General features: G+C 47.0%; 1 protein-coding gene across 3 annotated transcripts in view; it reads left to right on the top strand.

Annotated features, from left to right (window-relative positions):
• CORO1C (coronin 1C) overlaps positions 1–19,083 on the top strand; it is a 123,515-nt gene that overhangs the window by 48,845 nt on the left and 55,587 nt on the right. The window lies entirely within an intron of this gene.

Genomic DNA, 19,083 nt, shown 5'->3' with positions numbered 1-19,083 from the left:
TGCTCGTTACACACAGTGCTGGTTCATTTTTTTGGACGTTGCTCTCCCGCTGTGAAGCACACATCGCTGTGTTTGACAGCGAATGAGCAACGATCTGAATATGCATTGATCTGGCTTCTGACATCCTTCGGTAAGCTGTAACCAAAGTAAATATCGGGTAACCAAGCAAAGTGCTTTGCTTGGTTACCCGATATTTACCTTGGTTACTAGCGTCCGCCGCTCTCAGGCTGCCAGTACCGGCTCCCTGCACACGTAGCCGGAGTACACATCGGGTAAATAAGCAAAGCGGTTTGCTTATTAACCCGATGTGTACTCTGGCTACGAGTGCAGGGAGCCAGCGCTAAGCAGTGTGCGCTGGTAACAAAGGTAAATATCGGGTAACCAAGCGCTTGGTTACCCGATATTTACCTTAGTTACCAAGCGCAGCATCGCTTCCACGTGTCGCCGGGGGCTGGTCACTAGTCGCTGGTGAGATCTGCCTGATTGACAGCTCACCGGCGACCATGTAGCGACGCACCAGCGATCCTGACCAGGTCATATCGCTGGTGGGATCGCTGGAGCGTCGCTAAAGTGTGACAGTACCCTTAGGATGGGCCATGGTAACAGATTGATGATCTAACTACTTGAATTGACCGCAGCGCTCGTGCAATACAGCTGCTTTATCCATGTTTACATTGCTAGATCTATGTGTACGTCATATACCTAGTATTTGCAGTGCAGAGAATTGTAGCGTTATCATCTTCACTTAGACAAGACAATGTTGCAGTACCCAACCTAGCCACTTCTGTATCATCATCATGCAGGTGTATAGAGCAGAGCGCGGAACGGCCCCTTAAAGGGAACCTGTCAGCAGAAATGTCCCCTAAAACCTAACAGATTCCCCCTCTGCAGCTCCTGGGCTGCATTCTAGAAAGGTCCCTGTTATGATTGTGCCCACTTTCTGACCGAAAAAAAGTGTTTATAAAGTTGTACCTTTTTGGCTTCTGATTCTGTAAATCCGTCACGGGGGCGGGTTGCCTGATGGCCGTTATTCTGCCCCCTGGTCCTGTATGCCGCCCCCATCGCTGATTTCAATACTTCTGGACGCCGCCCACTGCTCCAGCCATCCCCGCGCATGCCCAGTGCCCATCTCTCGGGGATGAGCACTGTGCCCAGCGTCACCGCTGGTGACGTGCACGCAGGGTTAAGATTATGGGCGGTGCTGTGATGTTTATTCCTAAGCAACCGCCCATAATCGCGGGACCGCGCTTTCCCCCTCGGCCTGCTTCTTTCTGCGCAAGCGCGCTGCTGCTGACCTCACTTCGCCTCCTTCCCATCTTGCCCCGAGGCAGGAAATAGATGGGAAGAGCGCGGAGCAGTGACTACACCGAAAGCGCGGTCCCGCGATTATGGGCGGTTGCTTAGGAATAAACATCACAGCACCGCCCATAATCTTAACCCTGCGTGCACGTGACGCTGGGCACAGTGCTCATCCCCGAGAGATGGGCACTGGGCATGCGCGGGGATGGCTGGAGCAGTGGGCGGCGTCCAGAAGTATTGAAATCAGCGATGGGGGCGGCATACAGGACCAGGGGGCAGAATAACGGCCATCAGGCTGCCCGCCCCCGTGACGGATTTACAGAATCAGAAGCCAAAAAGGTACAACTTTATAAACACTTTTTTTCGGTCAGAAAGTGGGCACAATCATAACAGGGACCTTTATAGAATGCAGCCCAGGAGCTGCAGAGGGGGAATCTGTTAGGTTTTAGGGGACATTTCTGCTGACAGGTTCCCTTTAAGGCTATATGCCCAGGGGGAAAGTGCCCTGCGGATATAGCAGGACAATCCGCAGGAGCTCCTAGAAAACCGCAGCACACCTTTGTCTGTTTCAATGCTGCGGTTGTATTGCGGAATGTTGTGGGGATATGGTGCAGTCATTCTGCATTGAGGATACAGTACCATGGCTCCGGCACTGCATCCTCAATGCAGAACAAGTGCTGGAGTGATCCGGAGTTCATACTTAACTCCATCACACAGCACTGCACTCTCCGGCCGTGTCTGTCTGCACATTGCTGGAGAAGGTGGGCGGGCCTGCACAAGCTCTGGCTGTCACATGACCGGAGCTCGTGCAGGCCCCGCCCACCTCCTTCTCCTGGCTCCACCGCGCTCCTCTGCACTAGAGGAAGTGACTCCGGTGTCTTCTATCAAGGCAGATAAGTATGGGATCGTGCGTAAAAATCCGCAGGAATAATTGACATGCAGATTTTTCTGCAGGGAAATCTGCATTATTTCCGCTGCGGAAAAAAACGCAGCATGGGCACAGCACTCCCCAAATGCCATAGAAATGGCTGAGGACTCGCTGTACTGCGGATTTTTGAAAAATCCGCGGAATTTCCGCAAAAAAATCGCGGCAAACTCTGCGAATTTTCTGCAGCGTGGGCACATAGCCTAAAAGAGCTGATTATGGTACCTAAGAAAGAAGACACAAATCCAAGAAGTTCAACCTATAGCCTAAAGATAGGGCCAATCAATATTGTGAGAACAGAAAATCCAATCCCATAAAAAATAAGATCACTGTAAGATCACCACTGGTCTCGCTGTTGTGGCCGCCACCAATTCTAAAATATGCTGACTTTATCCTTTATTGGAGATGAAGAGTCTTTGAGACTGATGGCTCATTATGTACTAATGGTGGCACATAAACTGCGATAGTACACATGGAAACAGGCCCAGCCATCAGAAGTCTTTCTAGCACAAATGTGAATGAAGGCATTAAATACTGTAGATCACCTGAATAATTGTTTGGGTGACGGCTATTTCTCCCGGCTCTACCATGCACAGTAATGTTAGCCTCCTGTTAATGTGGGGAGCCAATCACCAGATCCTGGCCAGTTCAGCTGCCCTTATTGTGTCTGGGGGTCTTTACTTGCTCCATTGCAGCCCTCCGTCATGGTTCTATATCACGTTATAATGTGCTCTTCTGTTTGGATGGTTGTTTTCCTTTGCGTCTACATATAGTGCAGTTTGTATTAACGCAAGTCACTTCATACCCCTAATGAGAAATCTTTTATGTCTAGCGTGGCTTAACTGTACTTGTCGCGAACTCCTGCACATATACTCAGAGACCTCACTTTTTGTCTGCATTGATGTTTATCATCTTGTAGGACAACTGGCTAATTTAGCTGGTCTATTACGCCACATAAAAATGAGTTGCCTAAATTTTTTCGGAATAATAAAAAGGGTTGTTTACTCCCCCTTAATCAACCTTTTAAGTGAACCTGTCAGGCGCCATATGCACCCAGAACAGAACCATGAGCAGTTCTGGGTGCGTATTGCTAACCCTGCGTAACTGCCGCTTTACTTCCCTTGGCTAGTCAGCCCCCTTAGCATGTTAGCATGCCCCTGTGGGCGTATTAATATGCTAATGAATGCGCAGTGACGCTGCACGTACCTCCCTCTCGATGGTGGCCGGCGGAGGATGGATGCGCACTGGGCATGATTTGAAGTCCCAGCACTTCCAGTCATGCGCACTATACCTAACTGAAGCTGGGAAGCTTACACCTGGCAACAGGTTAGTGCGCATGACCGGATGTTCCCGGGAACTGCGAATCATGCGCAGTGCGCATCCATCCTCCTCTGGGCGCCATGAAGAGTGAGGTATGTGCGGCGTCACTGTGCATTCATTAGCATGTTCATACGCCCACAGTGGCATGCTTACACGCTATGTAGGCTGATTAGCCAATGAAAGTAACGCCCTTGTGACTAGTCCCTGACCTCATTAGTATATAATATACGATCTTTAGAAATACTTTTTCTACAGATCTCTTTATCTATGCTAGTGTATACAGGGACAGTTAGGCAGGTATTAGCAATATACACCCAGAACTGCTCGTGGCTCTCGGTGCATATTGGACCTGACAGGTTCCCTTTAAAGATTTAAGTGCCAGGGCAGTGAGCTGATTGTATGCGTAAAAAAATGCTTGCAATACTTTTCCTATTCATATCTATAGTAAATTTTGAGCCTTCCTGTACCAACCCCCCCCCCCCCCCCCACCACTCCAGTTTTAAAAAATGCCTGCTGGGAAAAAAGTGTGCATGTGACGTCTTTGAAACGTTTCCTGGTGGAACATGCCGCTGACTAGGCACTGACCAATCAGAAGGTTACATATAAGGAGAAAAAACTCCCCCAAAAATCAACAAGGAATGAGCATTTCCTTAAGCTGTTTCCACATGAAAACATATATATATATATATATATATATATATTTTTTTTTTTTTATTTTTTTTATGCCTCAAAAGGAAGCCTTGGGCTGGTACTGCAGTAGTGCCAACACACATCAGTGACCACAGTCTGGATATTGTGGCATTTATCTATTATAGGCTTTATTGCAGAAAAACATAGGTCGCAAGCTAAAGGATTTTTTTTGCTGTGACCTTCTGTATATTTATAAGCAATCACATTAGTGGTATACAGACACATACTGGCCATACGAAGCCCAGAAGAACACACTTTTGTCCTGCCTTGTGAATGGGGGCTTTCGGGGGCATTAAGATGTTCACTAACAGTCTTTCTCTGCTTATAGCTTCCGTTTTATTCACGTATCAGTGTTTCCTTTATTCTTCTTGTCAGCCATCTATAATCTTTAGTGTATATGGCCTGCTTTATGGATGGTGCACACTGCAGAACGGTTTGTGTGGACTCTCAACTCCATGAACTTTCAGACTGCGGTCAGACCCTAGGGGACGGTACTTTGGTACACAGTCCAAAAAGAATGTCAGAATAAAACAATCCCTGTATGTTTTTAGATGAAATTTCAGGTATACGGAGGCACAGTAGTGTCTTTTTAAACTTATTATTATAGTGTGTATAGTTCTCAGTCAGTCTTGTCTGCATAAAATTACTGTTCCATCCAAGCACAGCCGCTCTGTGCATCTTTGATGCGGCCGAGTATTCAGCTCACTTTACAACCTGCTTGTTTTAAATCGCTCTCTGCCCACCCCATTCTTCCTTGAGTGACATGATCTCTAAAAGACGTAAACTTAAGGCCTAGCCACACGGCGAGAAAATCGGTGCGAGTGGAGTGAGATAAAACATCGCATTCCACTCAGACCAATTCTAGCCTGTGTGTCAGCGCACATGAGCGATTATTTTCTCAGCCCTAATCGGACCGAGAAAACAATCGCAGCATGCTGTGATTGTAATGCGACTCTTTTCTCTCGCACCCATTCAAGTAAATGGGGCGAGAGAATAATCGCACTGCACTCGCGGTACACCAGTGTACCGTGTGTGCAGAGCGAGAATCGCAATAGCCAGCTACGGAGGAGAAAGGGAGATGGATCTCCCTAGGATTGTAAAAGAGACCAATCAGAACCCCTGCTTAACTGCAAAAGACCTTCAGGAAGATTTTGCAGACTTTAGAGTTGTGGACATTGTTCTACTTTTCAGAGACACCTGCAGAAATATTGGCTTCATGGAAAAGTCATCAGAAGAAAACCTCTCCTGCATCCTCACCATAAAATTTAGGGTCCGAAGTATGCAAGAGAACACAGGTATGTGTGGGGTAAAAAATGGCACTGAATTTCAGGAAAAGAATATCTCGCCCACCATTAAGCATGGGGTGTGGATCAATCATGCTTTGTGGTTGTCTTGCATCCAATGGCACGGGGAACAGAATGGATTCAATGAAATTTCAATAAATTCATGATGCAAATCTGATACTATCTGTAAAAACAAAAGCTGTTTCTACAAATGCATCCTAGACAGATACCAAAATCCAGAATACACTACCTCAAAAGGCACAAGCAAAAGTTTCTACAATGGCCCTCACAGTCCCCTGATCTGAAAATCATTGAAAATCTGTGGCTAGACCTCAAAACAGCAGTGCATGCAAGGCGACCGAGGAATCTCGCACAACTGGAAAACGTTTAGAAGAAAGAATGCATGAAAATCCCTCAAACAAGAATTAAAATACTCACGGCTGGCGACAAATAGCGTTTACAAGCTGTCATACTTTCCAAAGGGGGTGCTTCTAGGTGCTAATTTTGCATCAGCCCATTTTCCTTTTTTGTTTAAAGATGAAGATATATAATTTTTTTTTTGCTTAAAATACAAAGTGTATCATCTTAACTTTATGACTTTGAGATCATTTCATCAACTTGCTTAACTGTTCACAATAACCGTAATTTTGACTAGGGGTGCCCTAACTTTTGCATGCCACTGTATGACTTTGATGCAGTGTGTTTTGTGCTTGGTTTGAACAGTCAGTTTGTACTGACAGAATCTTTTATTTTGTGTATATGTAATGTTCTTGTATGGCTTGTTTTGATCTGGTGTTCTTCCTATTAGCAGGGATTGCTTTTTCTTTTCGTTGCTGTTTAGAGCTTGGAAATCCCTGTGGAATATGTTGGGGCTGTATTTTTACATGTGATTATTATCACCCCAGATTTGATTGTAAAAGAAGCTTTTGGAAAGCGTTCCGGTGTGTGCATGCCATGTTGGCAAGTACAAGGACCTGACCTTCTTTTTGTGCCTCTCCCTCCTATGTAATCATGCAATCCTAAGCAATGACACCATGTGTGGAAGTGCTGCGTGCTTATGTCTTAGAGCTGAGGTATTGGTTTAAAGCTGGAAGATGCAAATATGGAGAATAATAATGATTTACCACACTATTAGGTAATGCAATGCGTTCCAGATTGGAATGATCCTACTTTGTTTTTACTCTTTCATGCTCTGAAATATATATTTGTTGTTCTCAGAATTACTATTTGGTGCAGTATTATGGGGCTGTATCTGCGTGATTTACCGATGGAAAACACTCGGGTGGCGACTTATCAGTGTTTTCACCAGAAAACTAGCATAAAACACTCTAGGAAGTCACAAAGGCGGAGGCATGTGCGCGTGCTCTAGGTACTTTTGCGTGGGCTGTGGGAAGCGGTCAGGGGTGTGGGAGCGGAGTCGCGCAGTGGCAGTGTCTTATGTGGTATTTTCAGTCTATGCTCCCCTCCGGGTTGTTGGCTGTAATTGTGCTCCATTTCGGGGGCGCATTTGTTTATTTTTTGGGCCGCCGATTACCTATTGCTGCAGCCAGTCAGTGTTGCCTGACGTGTGCATGGCCCTTCCTGTTCCACCTCCAGTCCTCATTTTTTTTTTTTGTGCGGCTACTGGCTCGGTTGATCATGGTCTGGGTAGGACTGTCTCCTTGGTGGCTGATACTGCTGTTCCACAGCAGCGTCCCTTCACTGCTCCCTGTTCCCTCTGTCTCTAGGATGTCTAGAGATGACCATGGTTGTCCTCCGGGCCAGCCCATGCTATTCACTTATTATACATGTGCTGTCTGTGATAAGTTTTCTTCTTAACTTTCTATACCTTATTGTGCTGCCTGTACACATTCCCCCTTGCAGATGCCTTATTTGGGGACCCGAATGGCATCAGAAGAGCATATTTCTCCTCTTCCCCATGCTCAATCTTACTAAGGCTGTTACAGAACTAAGATGTCGAAGACCCTGACTACTGCTGTGGATCCACTCCCTGTGACTTCTGCCACCCTGGGAGCGCTGGATGACTCTTGTAGCGACTCAGACCCCCTGTGACTTCTTATCAATGTTACAGACCTGGCTACATTCTAAATGCCCTCTAGAATCTTCTTCCAGATCTCCCTCACTGGAAGAGTGACCTGAGGCCTTTCAGTCTCTGCAGGGGCTACATTCTCTGGAGTGTTCTGACTAGTTCTAGTGCAGAATCGGTGCTGAATCCATATCAGATGCGAAGGTTGAGCGATATGATTCAGAGTTTAAATAAAGCTGTTGGTTCTTTCTTTGTAGACAGACCCCCATCCACCTAATGAAGCAGGTTTCTTTAGGAGAGGCAGTTGGGTGCTGAAATCATTTGCCCATCATGAGCAGTTTAATGAAGTATTACAGAAAGCCTGTAAGCACCTGGCAAGAGTTTCCAGAAACATAGTCGCATGGAGGTGCTTTACTTTTTCACAGCGGAAATAGTGGCATCTTGGTCCACTCCACCAGTGGTCGATACTCCTTTTTACAGTCTCTCTAGAACCACCACCTTGCCTCCCATTGAGGTGGCTGCATTGAAGGATCCTATGGATTGACAGCTTCTGTGGTGAAGTCCGCTTTTGAGGCAGCAGGTTCGACCCTTTTTGTCTGGCTTTCGTTGCCACTTGTGTTGCTAAGGTTATCAACATTTTCTGCAGCAAATCCGTGGCAAAAACCGCAGCGTGCGCACAGGGCTTTAAGAAGTCTTTCAGTGGACTTCCTTTTCAGGGGTTTTGTCCTTTTGGTACTAAGCTGGATAAGATTATTTCTGATGCTCCAGGTGGTAAGAGTACTCTTTGCCTCGAGCATGGGCTAGTCAGCAGTTTAGGAAGCGCACAGCTTTGTACCTCTGTCCCTTTCGGCAATACCCAGCTCCAGAGGTACTCGCTCATCGGAACAGATCCCATGCATCTCTGGGAACTAGAAGGGCTCCTTTTTAGGGCGGTGCCACAGGACCCTCTTCCAGGCCCAGTTGCAAACCCTATGGCTCCTGAGGCAACAGAGGGGTTGAGGCAGGACGGGCATTCTCCACTCCTAGTTAAGTGGGTTAGATATGCTGAACTCATATCTGTCTATGCTGAGATTTCCTGCTCACCAGCCTTCGGTTTGTATACAGGATCATTCTGTTATTGGCCCTACCTTTCATTTCGGGCTGGCCTCAGAAGTTCACAAAGATTTTGGCACTAATTATGGCGCTCCTCTGCTCCAGGGGTATAGCGGTGATGCCCTATCTGGATGACATTCTTGTCAAAGCTCCAACCCAGTCTTAAAGTTTAGGAAGCTTGCAGATTCTTATGCACCCTGGGCGCAAGGTGATCTGGGGCTGTGTGATTTGCTTTTTTTTTTTTTGCACACTTAGCTGACGTTTATTACAAATACTATTTCCTTTCTCGCCTTTTTTTTGGGGGACACAGTGGGTATTATGTCTCCAGGGGAGGCGTGACACTAGATTTGAAAACGTGTTAGCTCCTCCCACAGCATATACCCTAGCTAGGCAGGAAACTAGCTGTGTTTTTTTTTTCTAGTGTCAGCAGGGAGGCTGACATGTCTGGCCTGAGCCCCAGGCCAGCTTATTTTTTATTTACTTTTTATTTATTTTTTTATTTTGTTCCTATTTTTGATTATGGGGCAATACCAGGGTGCCTGCCACTTACGGGCAGAGGAAACCTGGCGTGCACAAGCAGTCAGTCTTCCCTCGCGTGCAAGTGGTCGGGTCTGCGTACCCCTCCAGGCTCCCTGGAAGCACCTCACACCAAGGTAGCTCCAGAGGGCTAAGCAGAGCCGAGGACCTGCTTCAGCCTTGAGCCAAAGATTTGTCCCTGAGATCCCCGCATCCCTGGACTGACGCGTCTTCAGACAGAGACAGGAGCAGGTAGGGAGAAGACAAGTCATCTGTCCCCTGCATCCAAACCGCCGCCTAAAAAGGCGCCGGTGGGGCAATGCAGGCCGTGATCCCGGGGAGCCTCATTAATTTAGCCCCGGGCGTCGGCCTGCATTCTAGCAACGCCCCTTTTCACTGCTCTGGAAGCCGCTCCTTCAGTCGCAGCTCCGTTCCGATTGGCCGTCACGCTTAGTCCCGGGCTGGGACCAATCAGTCTCCGGGGGCCGTCTCTTCCCCCCCACCCCACCCCCGCCCAACCATGCTGCCAGGAACGTTGGACGCCATTTTCCACGTGCGGAGCAGACACGGGTGAGATCGCCTCTTTGGCTCTGCACTTCTACAGCGCTATATACCGCTCTGCTCAGCGGTATATCGCTTTCTCTAGCGGTGTGTGCCTGCTGGCTAGCGGTGTATATCAGCTGTTAGCGGTATATACTCGCTCTGCCTGCAGGTATATGCCGACTGTTTGACAGTATATGCCATTTTGCTATCGGTATATACCGGCTATGCATAGCAGTCACTTTATAATACTGCTAGTGGCTCCTCACTCATAGTAACAGCGGCTAGGGCTGAAGGACTCTGTTGCTGACATGCGTAACCGCAAGGGTGATAAGGCTTCCCAGGCGTCCTCTACGGACCTGTACTATGCTTGTACCACCTGTGGACGCTCGTTTTCTAATGGCCGAAGCTATCCCATATGCCGGGGCTGCGATGCCCCCACTACCGTGTCTCAACAGACCTCGTTGCCGGACCAGGAGGCCGTGCAGTGTTTGGATTCTGCTCCGGCCACCAGCCAGGCAGAACCCCCGTCTGATGACGTTATTCCTGCATGGGCTCTTCTAATGTCTAAAAGGTTAGATGACCTTGCCGCTCAGATATCCCAGCCTTCCACAGGCTCCCACAGCCTCCCCCCGGCTCAGCTCCCTCAGAGGAGCCCGCCTGCTTCGTCTGGTCTCTCTTCCCCAGAACGTAAAAGGCTGTTTCCAAAAGGCGCCATTGCGACCATTACGCCTCATCCGACTCGGACGATGATCAGTCTGACCCAGGCTCCGTGACTTTTAGTAGTCACGATTCCCAAGACTCTGACTCTGATTCAGATGTCCCTTCTGAGTCTAGGAATATAGAAGACACACTAATTTCAGCTGTCAATCACTGTCAATTTCTGATCAGCCTCCGGACCCAACTTCTCAGTCGGCAATCAAGCAGGCCAAGAAGCCTCCTAAGTTCTTTGCCCAGGATCCGGTTTTTCGTCAAATCATATCTAAACGGTGGGATCACCCTGATAGAAGGTTTAATAAAAAATCCTTCACTTCATTCGCTTATCCCTTTCCATCTGAAATGGTTAAGACCTGGTCAGTACCCCCCGTTGTTGATCCGCCAGTATCCAGGCTGGCTAAACACACGGTTATGTCTTTCAGACAACGCGTCTCTCAAGGACTCGTCCGACCGCGCAGTTGATGCTGTGGTCAAATCTATTTTCCAGGCTTTGGGCTCCTCTCTTCGCCCCCTGTTTGCCTTGACATGGGTCGTGAGAGCTATGGGTGTGTGTAGTAGGAACCTGTGCAGGATGCTTCGCTCTTGTAATATTCCTCCGGAGGCTTTTGAGATCCTTGATTTGTTCTCTAGCCTCTAATTATTTTCTTCACGGCTCCCTAGATGCAGCTAGTTTGTCAGCCCTAACGGCAGCCAATGCTGTCTTTGCCCGCAGAGTCCAGTGGCTAAAGATATGGAATGCAGACAGTGCCTCCAAGAAATCCCTGTCCACGCTCCCCTTCTATGGCCTTCGTCTGTTTGGAGAATCCCTGGACAAACTCATATCTGAGACGACGGGTGGTAAAAGTACCATTCTACCACAAAAGCAGTCTGTATCCAGGAATTTTAAAAAATCTTTTTGGCGCAGGCAGTCCTTTCAGCCCGCTCCCCAAAAACCATCAGCACAAGGTTCGTCCCAACGCTCAGATCGTCCCTCAAGGGGCTCTTCCTGGCGTTCCCACTCCAAGCAATCTAAACCTAAGGGACCTTGCCCTGTACAGACCCCCTCAGCATGATGCCAGGTATCCCTCAGATGCAACTCATGTTGGAGGGCAGCTTCTGCTTTTTCGGGATATCTGGCTAGACCACCCTCACGATGCTTGGGTTCGAGAAATTGTCACCTCAGTTTACAAGATTGATTTCCATTTCCTGCCGGCCAACAGGTTTCTGCGTTTTCGTCTTCCAAAGTCCAAAACGCAAAGCCAGGCCTTATTTCAGGCCATAGCCTTACAGAAAGCAAACGTTATCATTCCAGTGCCCCTGGAACAGCGCGGCAAAGGTTTCTGTTCAAACCTTTTTGTCGTTCCCAAAAAAGATGGCTCTATCCGCCCTATCTTGGACCTCAAACGGCTAAACAAATTCGTACAGATTCAGACCTTCCGAATGGAATCATTGAGAGCAGTACTAGCCGCCATGGAACCGGGAGAATTCCTAGCTTCCATCGACGTTCAAGATGCTTATTTACACATTCCCATATGTGTATCTAATCAACGGTTCCTTCGTTTTTTCCGTAGGACACCGTCATTTTCAATTCAGGGCCCTCCCCTTTGGACTGGCCACTGCGCCTCGGGTCTTCACAAAGGTCATGGCGGCCGTCATGTCCATTTTGCACCCCAGAGGTGTCCTGAACGTTCCCGATCTGGACGACCTACTTGTCAAGGGAAGCTCGCCTCAAGTTTGCTCAGAAAGCGTGCAGATTTGCCTAGGCACGCTGTCAAGGCTAGGGTGGCTTATCAACTTCAACAAGTCATCCCTCATTCCTCATCAGCGCATCACCTTTTTAGGTATGCTGATAGACATGGCTCAGTCCCGGGTTTTTCTTCCAGGAGACAAGAGGTGGGCCGCCCAATCCCTCCGCTCCCGCCGTAACACATACCTTCGGAATGGGATGAGAGTGTTAGGCAAGATGGTGGCAGTCATGGAAGCCGTGTCTTTTGCCCAATTCCATCTGCGCCCTCTACAACTGAATCTTCTATCCTCCTGGGACAAGAATCCAGCTTCTCTAGACCGGTCAGTCGGCCTATCTCGGGCTGCGCTCAATTCCCTCGTCTGGTGGACTCAGGTCTCATCCCTATCTCAAGGGAAGTCCTTCCGCCCTGTCAACTGGCAAGTAGTCACGACAGATGCCAGCCTGATAGGCTGGGGGGGCGGTGTTTCTCCACCACACTGTTCACGGACGCTGGTCTCCTTCCGAGCGCTCCCTGCACATCAATGTTCTGGAGATCAGAGCCATATTTCTGGCCCTTCAGAACTTTCAGCCCTTGCTATTGGGCCTTCCTGTTCGGATCCAGTCAGACAATGCCACGGCTGTGGCTTACTTCAACCGTCAGGGAGGAACTCGCAGCAGGGCAGCGATGAAAGAGGTATCCAGGATTCTTCTTTGGGCAGAGATGCACATTCCCATTATTTCAGCTGTCCATATTCCAGGGGTGGACAACTGGGCCGCAGACTTCCTCAGCAGGCAAGGTCTAGCGGCAGGAAAATTGTCCCTCCACGACGAAGTGTTCCATCAGATCACTCTTCGTTGGGGACCCCCAGATGTGGACCTCATGGCTTTTCGGATGAACGCCAAAATACATCCCTTCATATCCCGGTCGAGAGACCCGCTAGCGCTCGGCTCCGATGCTCTAGTCTTTCCGTGGTTGCAGTTTCGTCTGCCCTACATCTTCCCTCCGTTTCCTCTCATTCCGAGAGTAATCAAGAAAATCAAAGTGGAGGGAATCCCGGTGATCTTAGAGGCCCCAGATTGGCCCAGGAGAGCCTGGTATCCAGAGCTTCTCCAACTTCTCGGCGACACTCCCTGACGTCTCCCCGACCGCTCGGATCTTCTGTCACAAGGTCCAATATTCCACCAGAATACAGCACAGCTGCATTTGATGGCGTGGCGCTTGAATCCTTGATTCTAGCCAAGTCAGATCTTTCTTCTAAGGTAGTTCATACCATGCTTAATGCTCGGAAGCCCTCCTCCGCCAGTATCTATCACAGGACCTGGAAGGCCTATCTTTCCTGGTGTGACCGTCATAATCGGTCGCCCCTTAACTTATCAATCCCTAATGTTCTTGCCTTTCTGCAAGACGGTCTGGACTCGGGACTAGCTCTCAGTACCCTTAAAGGACAAGTTTCTGCCTTGTTAATATTTTTTCAGAAGCAGCTGGCTTCTCGCCCCCAGGTCCGTACCTTTCTTCAAGGGGTAGCGCATTTGGTCCCCCTTTATCGCCACCCCTTAGATCCCTGGGATCTGAATCTGGTTCTCGGAGCTCTTCAGCTTCCTCCTTTCGAACCTCTGAGAGAAATCTCTCGTCAACGGCTGTCCTGGAAGGTTGCCTTTTTAGTCGCCATTACCTCTATCAGGCGAGTGTCCGAACTGGCGGCCCTTTCCTGTCGCTCACCTTACCTGATATTCTAACATAATAAGGTGGTCCTTCGGCCTTCCCCCGCCTTTCTTCCGAAGGTCGTATTTTCTTTCCACTTAAACGAGGACATTGTGTTGCAATCATTCTGCCCGGTCCCGGTCCACTCTTTTGAAAAAGCCCTTCACACTCTAGATCTCGTCAGGGCTCTGCGGATCTAAATCTCCAGAACAGCGCCGTTGTGCAAGTCCGATGCCCTCTTCGTCCTCTCAGAAGGACACAAAAAGGGCAACCAGGCTTCCAAATCCACGATTTCTCGATGGATCAGGACTGCCATCTGTGAGGCATACAAAGCTCAAGGTTCTGTTCCCCCTCAATCTGTGCGGGCCCACTCTACGCGAGCAGTGGGTGCTTCCTGGGCTATCCGCCATCAGGCTTCGCGGCCTAACTTTGCAAGGCCGCTACCTGGTCCAGTGTGCACACGTTTACAAAATTCTACAGCGTGCATACGCATGCCTCCGCGGATGCTGCTCTTGGAAGAAAAGTCCTTCAGGCGGCAGTGGCCCATTTATAAGTGGCCACTGCTCGTTTTTTTTACAGTGTTTTGATGTGTTCACTGCAGTTGCAGTTGTTAGTCAGCTCTTAGTCTGATGTTATACACTGTTAATAGTTCAGTTCCCATCTACTGACTGCTTTGGGACGTCCCAATGTCTGTGTCCCCCAATGAAAAGGCAAGAAAGGAAAGGACATTTTTGTGTACTCACCGTAAAATGTCTTTCTTAGAGCCTTTCATTGGGGGACACATCTCCCACCCTTGTGGTTTTGGTTGTCTTTCTCCTACTGCTTTTACACCAAACTGAGCTAGTTTCCTGCTCAGCTAGGGTATATGCTGTGGGGGGAGGAGCTAACACTTTTGCAAATCTAGTGTCACGCCTCCCTGGAGACATCATAATACCCACTGTCTGTGTCCCCCAATGAAAGGCTCCAGGGAAGACCTTTTACGGTGAGTACACAAAAATGTCATTTTTGTGTTGTGACTTTTTGATCGCTTTGTCTCGCATTTTATTGTAATGTTGCGGTAGCCAAAAAAACCATAGTTCTGGCTTTTTTTTATTTTTTTTTTTTCCCCATTACCCTTTTTACCGATCTGATTTTATTTTATATTTTGATAGATCAGACACAATGCAGCGATACCAAATGTTTTGTTTTTTTTTTTATTTCATTATTTTCAATGGTGCAAAAAGGGGGTGATTTGAACTGTTTTTTATTTTTTTTTTTAAGTTACTAGTCTCGTTAGGTGAAATTGAAGCTGCGATCTTCCAATCACTTCTGCTTAAACCATCCTTTTTAATTTTTCTTTCATAAATAAATAGTACACAATGAAAATAAGCAACTTTGTAATATCTCTTATCAGACAATCCTGGTTTGTTAAACTGCCTTCTAACTCCGTAATGGGGAAAGTCTTCACTGAATACAGATTTTACCTCCGAATTGATAATTTTGATAATGACTGATCACTTCTGGCAGAGAGAGAATATAATAGTGCTGCATTTTGAGGTTTTTCTCAGACATTGTGTGCATTGCCCCAGTGACCAATGTTTGCTTCATGTTCTAAAGTAAATCAGAAGGCGTCTGTGAATGCTGAGCAGTCGGGCATAATGCCATATACTTAATATCAGTCCTGCTCGTTGTCTAGGCATACAGTCCCAACAGATCTAACTTCAGCTGTGGGGAGATGCAACGTCACTCCGGCCGGTTGGGTCAGCAAGACTCATGTCCCATGCTTGTTGAGTTCCTGTACTGATTCTTGGGAGACATCCTCAATGTAAGGCGTTAGATTATGCCTTTATAACATCTTTTAAAACTCCATTAAAGCTAGCTATCATTGATTTTATATTGCTTGAAGCACATGGGATTTCATGCAGCCATAGAGTTGTTGGTAGCCCTGAGTAGATATGGAAAGCCCAAATCTAGAGGGTGAGAGATGAGCAGTGGAAGATGTGTGCCGAGCTAGTTTCTAATAATCCTCCCCCCATCCCATGTGTAATCGATAAAGTGAAGAATATGAGATGATGGCCTTCTGGAGTTAGATCACAAATCAATAATGTGCATGAAGAGCTTTTAGCTCCGTTCCCTGGAGCCCTTTCGATATGGCACGTCGCACAGGCACATAGCACATTCGTGCCTCTTGGGCTTGTTGATTCAGCCCTGCCCTGATATTACCACAGCACTGGGAATATGTTATTGTCTGCGTCTCCTCCCCGCTTCCTAGTCAGACTTGGGTACTCTACTAAAGTCTGATACTTAGATAAGGGGATCTTATTAGTAGAGTGCCTAATATCACGCTTATATCTGTATGGCATAATATCTTGATGTTAAGGGTGAGGGGATTTAGAAAATCTTGTGCCAATAATCTGCCCATGTCAAAATGAGTTATATTTATTTTATCTCAACTTGTGGGATTATCAGACCCTATAAATATTTGCATTTAATCAACCAATGAAAATGTGTTTGTGAAGGGTGCAAAATAGACGTGCACACAAGGGTGGGTTCAGCCAAATGTGGTCATATTATAGAATTGCAGTACAAGAGTTCCCATTTTATGATATACCCCCACATAAAGAAATCAATCGATGCAGAATGTCTTTGCACTAAATGCTCAACCTAAAAATTGCCTACAGAAATGAGGGGGACTTTAAAAATCTGTTTTTGGGTCTCTCCAGCCCCTTTTACTGATCGTTGTCCTCATGCCATCTCCGTAGATTCCTGGAAGGTTATGTAGTAGACTCCTTGCTGTATTGTGCGTTGGGGTGAAACATTTCCTGGCCCCTCGTTATATAGGGAACAGGAAACGTGCACGGAAAGGAAAATATAGAAGTGGAATTGCTGGCACAGCAAACGGACATTGCTATGGCATGGAAGTAAAGCCCTGCAGATTCATTGAAAGGAGAACTGCTGGTTACTTCCTTTACACACTTTTGATTTTTATTAAATTCTAACTTGGATATTACAGATGCACAATAAATCGCTATTCTCAGGAATTCCCTTTTTATTCCTTATGCAGACCTCCATACTGCAGATCCGTATAGTACACAGCCTGCTGCTGGTGTTCTGCTCACGACCTGGCTACAAGCGTCTGACAAAGCAGCTCCATAGGCTCCGTCATATACTGGATCCACCACACTATTATTCTACATAGGTTGTATAGGCTCAGAAAGATTGCTTTTTTTTTTAAGAAAAAAATAAAATTCCATCCTTGCCTTTGAGATGTGATTTGGTATTGCTGCTCCGGTCCCCTAAAGGAATTGGGGAAGAGATGTAATATCATACACATTCTGCATCCAGACCTGTCACTTGTAATCCTAATCCTTTACAACCTTTAGGGAGCGTGCCCACGATCAGTTTTTATAGCGTTTTGGACTCTGCATGCTTCAGCCGCTTCCAAAAAGCGGCAATGTACAGTACAAGCACAGTGGTTGGAATTTCTAGAAATCCCGTGACCAATTATGCTTGGTTTTTCTGCAGCAAATACTGACTTGCGGTGCAACTTTCGGAGCCGCAGCATGTAATTTGTTTGCTGTGGAGTCGTAAGCGTGCTCCGTAGGGAGAACACAAGCGAGAGACCACAACTGCCCGAGCCCGGATAGTGGGTACGAGGAGCTGCGGTATACTGTGTTCTCCTGCGGAGGAAACTCACAGCCCCACAGGTCTCTTTCCCTTCTCAAACTTTTAGAACTGTGACTGGGATTACTGCTCCCAGAGATGGACCTATGGAAACGGCCGAGCACAGCAGTGCTTTGTGTGCCTAATTCCCATAAAAATAAATGGGAGTTCCAGAAACCCCATAGCAAAGTGAGTGTAGCTCTCTATGCTACGCTTTCCCTGTAGGTTCTTTCCTATGGGACATATGAAAATGGTGTAGAGCAGATCTGATGTTTTCATTGCTTCACCTCTGATGGACGACTCTTAAAAGAAGTAATTCTCATCTTGCCCATTAAAAACAGATGGGAGCCTTTTAATATGAAGATGCACAATCTTTTCTGTTTTGATGGGCCAATTCGCAGGAGTGAAATATTCCCAAGAGCTGCATTAAAACTTAAAGGTGGTATGACAATTTAGGACATGAATGACATATTGAAGATGTCATAAATGTCTGCTTAATGCTGGTTGCATTTCTAGTTTTCCCATTTATTTGGAGGGCAGGGTCACTTTCTACTGTTGACACTCCAGAAGAGGCCATGCAATATCATTGAGACCACTGTTCCACTTCTCCCACAATTTACAATGAAGATTCCCACACTAGAGCGTGGCGTCCAGTCAGCCTCATTTACTGTCTGTTAGATTACCACCTTCGTATTCTGCCAATATCAGGTATGGCTACCCAGTGCACAATTAGTGCCTAGGTATCCCTGGTTGCAAGCCATGCCATTCCTCTTTTGTATTACATAGTAAATATGTGAGCAGTCATAAGCCCCTGAACCTGCTTTAAAGGGACTGTCAGCACAGAACGACTGCTCAAACGAAGTGCAGGCGCATGTGCATCATGGAGGGGTCAAATGTTTGTGTACCTCCCCACCCGTTTGTTTTCCATCTATCTCCACCCTTCTCTAGCTCTATGAAGCCACAGCTGTCAATCAGAGGAGATGGGGTGGAGATTGAGGGAATACAAGCAGGTGACATGGGGTATTTGAATTGGCCCCACCATGATACACTCGAGTGGCTGTACTTGGTTTGAACAGTCATTCTATGCTGACAGTTCCTTAACACTAGCTACATACACACACTTTACATAAAGATCCTGTCATGTCATACTGCATAGAGATATCTCCATTCTGGGGGGTGAAAAACATTTCCTGGAGGCAGCATATATTGGCATGTGGATGTATCTGGCAGTGTACATAAGCTCTTATGGTGTTTTGGTTTTTTTTTTCCCAGAGAATAAACTTAGAATTTCCAGCATGATGAAATGGATTTTAACTATCGTTTTCTTTTTAATGCAATTTTTAGATTAATTAGATCATTGCCATAGTAGCATGTTATCTTTGGGGACTTTATGTAGAACAGTTCCGTGTTAGCAGCATGACCATGCCCTATTATTTGATATAGGGCTTACTAGTTTCAGCTTTCCTGGTCGATTTCCATTACCAATTTATTTAGGCATATACAGTATGTGTAATGATAAACTGCAATTGAGATGGGAAACAAGAAAATCTTGGCCCCAACACGTGATTTTCTGATTCCTACTCCATTTCAGTCTGACTACACAAATTACATTACAAGATTGCCATC

Source organism: Anomaloglossus baeobatrachus, chromosome 1 (assembly GCF_048569485.1).
Source record: "Anomaloglossus baeobatrachus isolate aAnoBae1 chromosome 1, aAnoBae1.hap1, whole genome shotgun sequence".
Classification (NCBI taxonomy): domain Eukaryota; kingdom Metazoa; phylum Chordata; class Amphibia; order Anura; family Aromobatidae; genus Anomaloglossus; species Anomaloglossus baeobatrachus.
The sequence above is the reverse complement of the archived record's forward strand: the minus strand, read 5'-3'. Positions and strand labels throughout refer to the sequence as shown.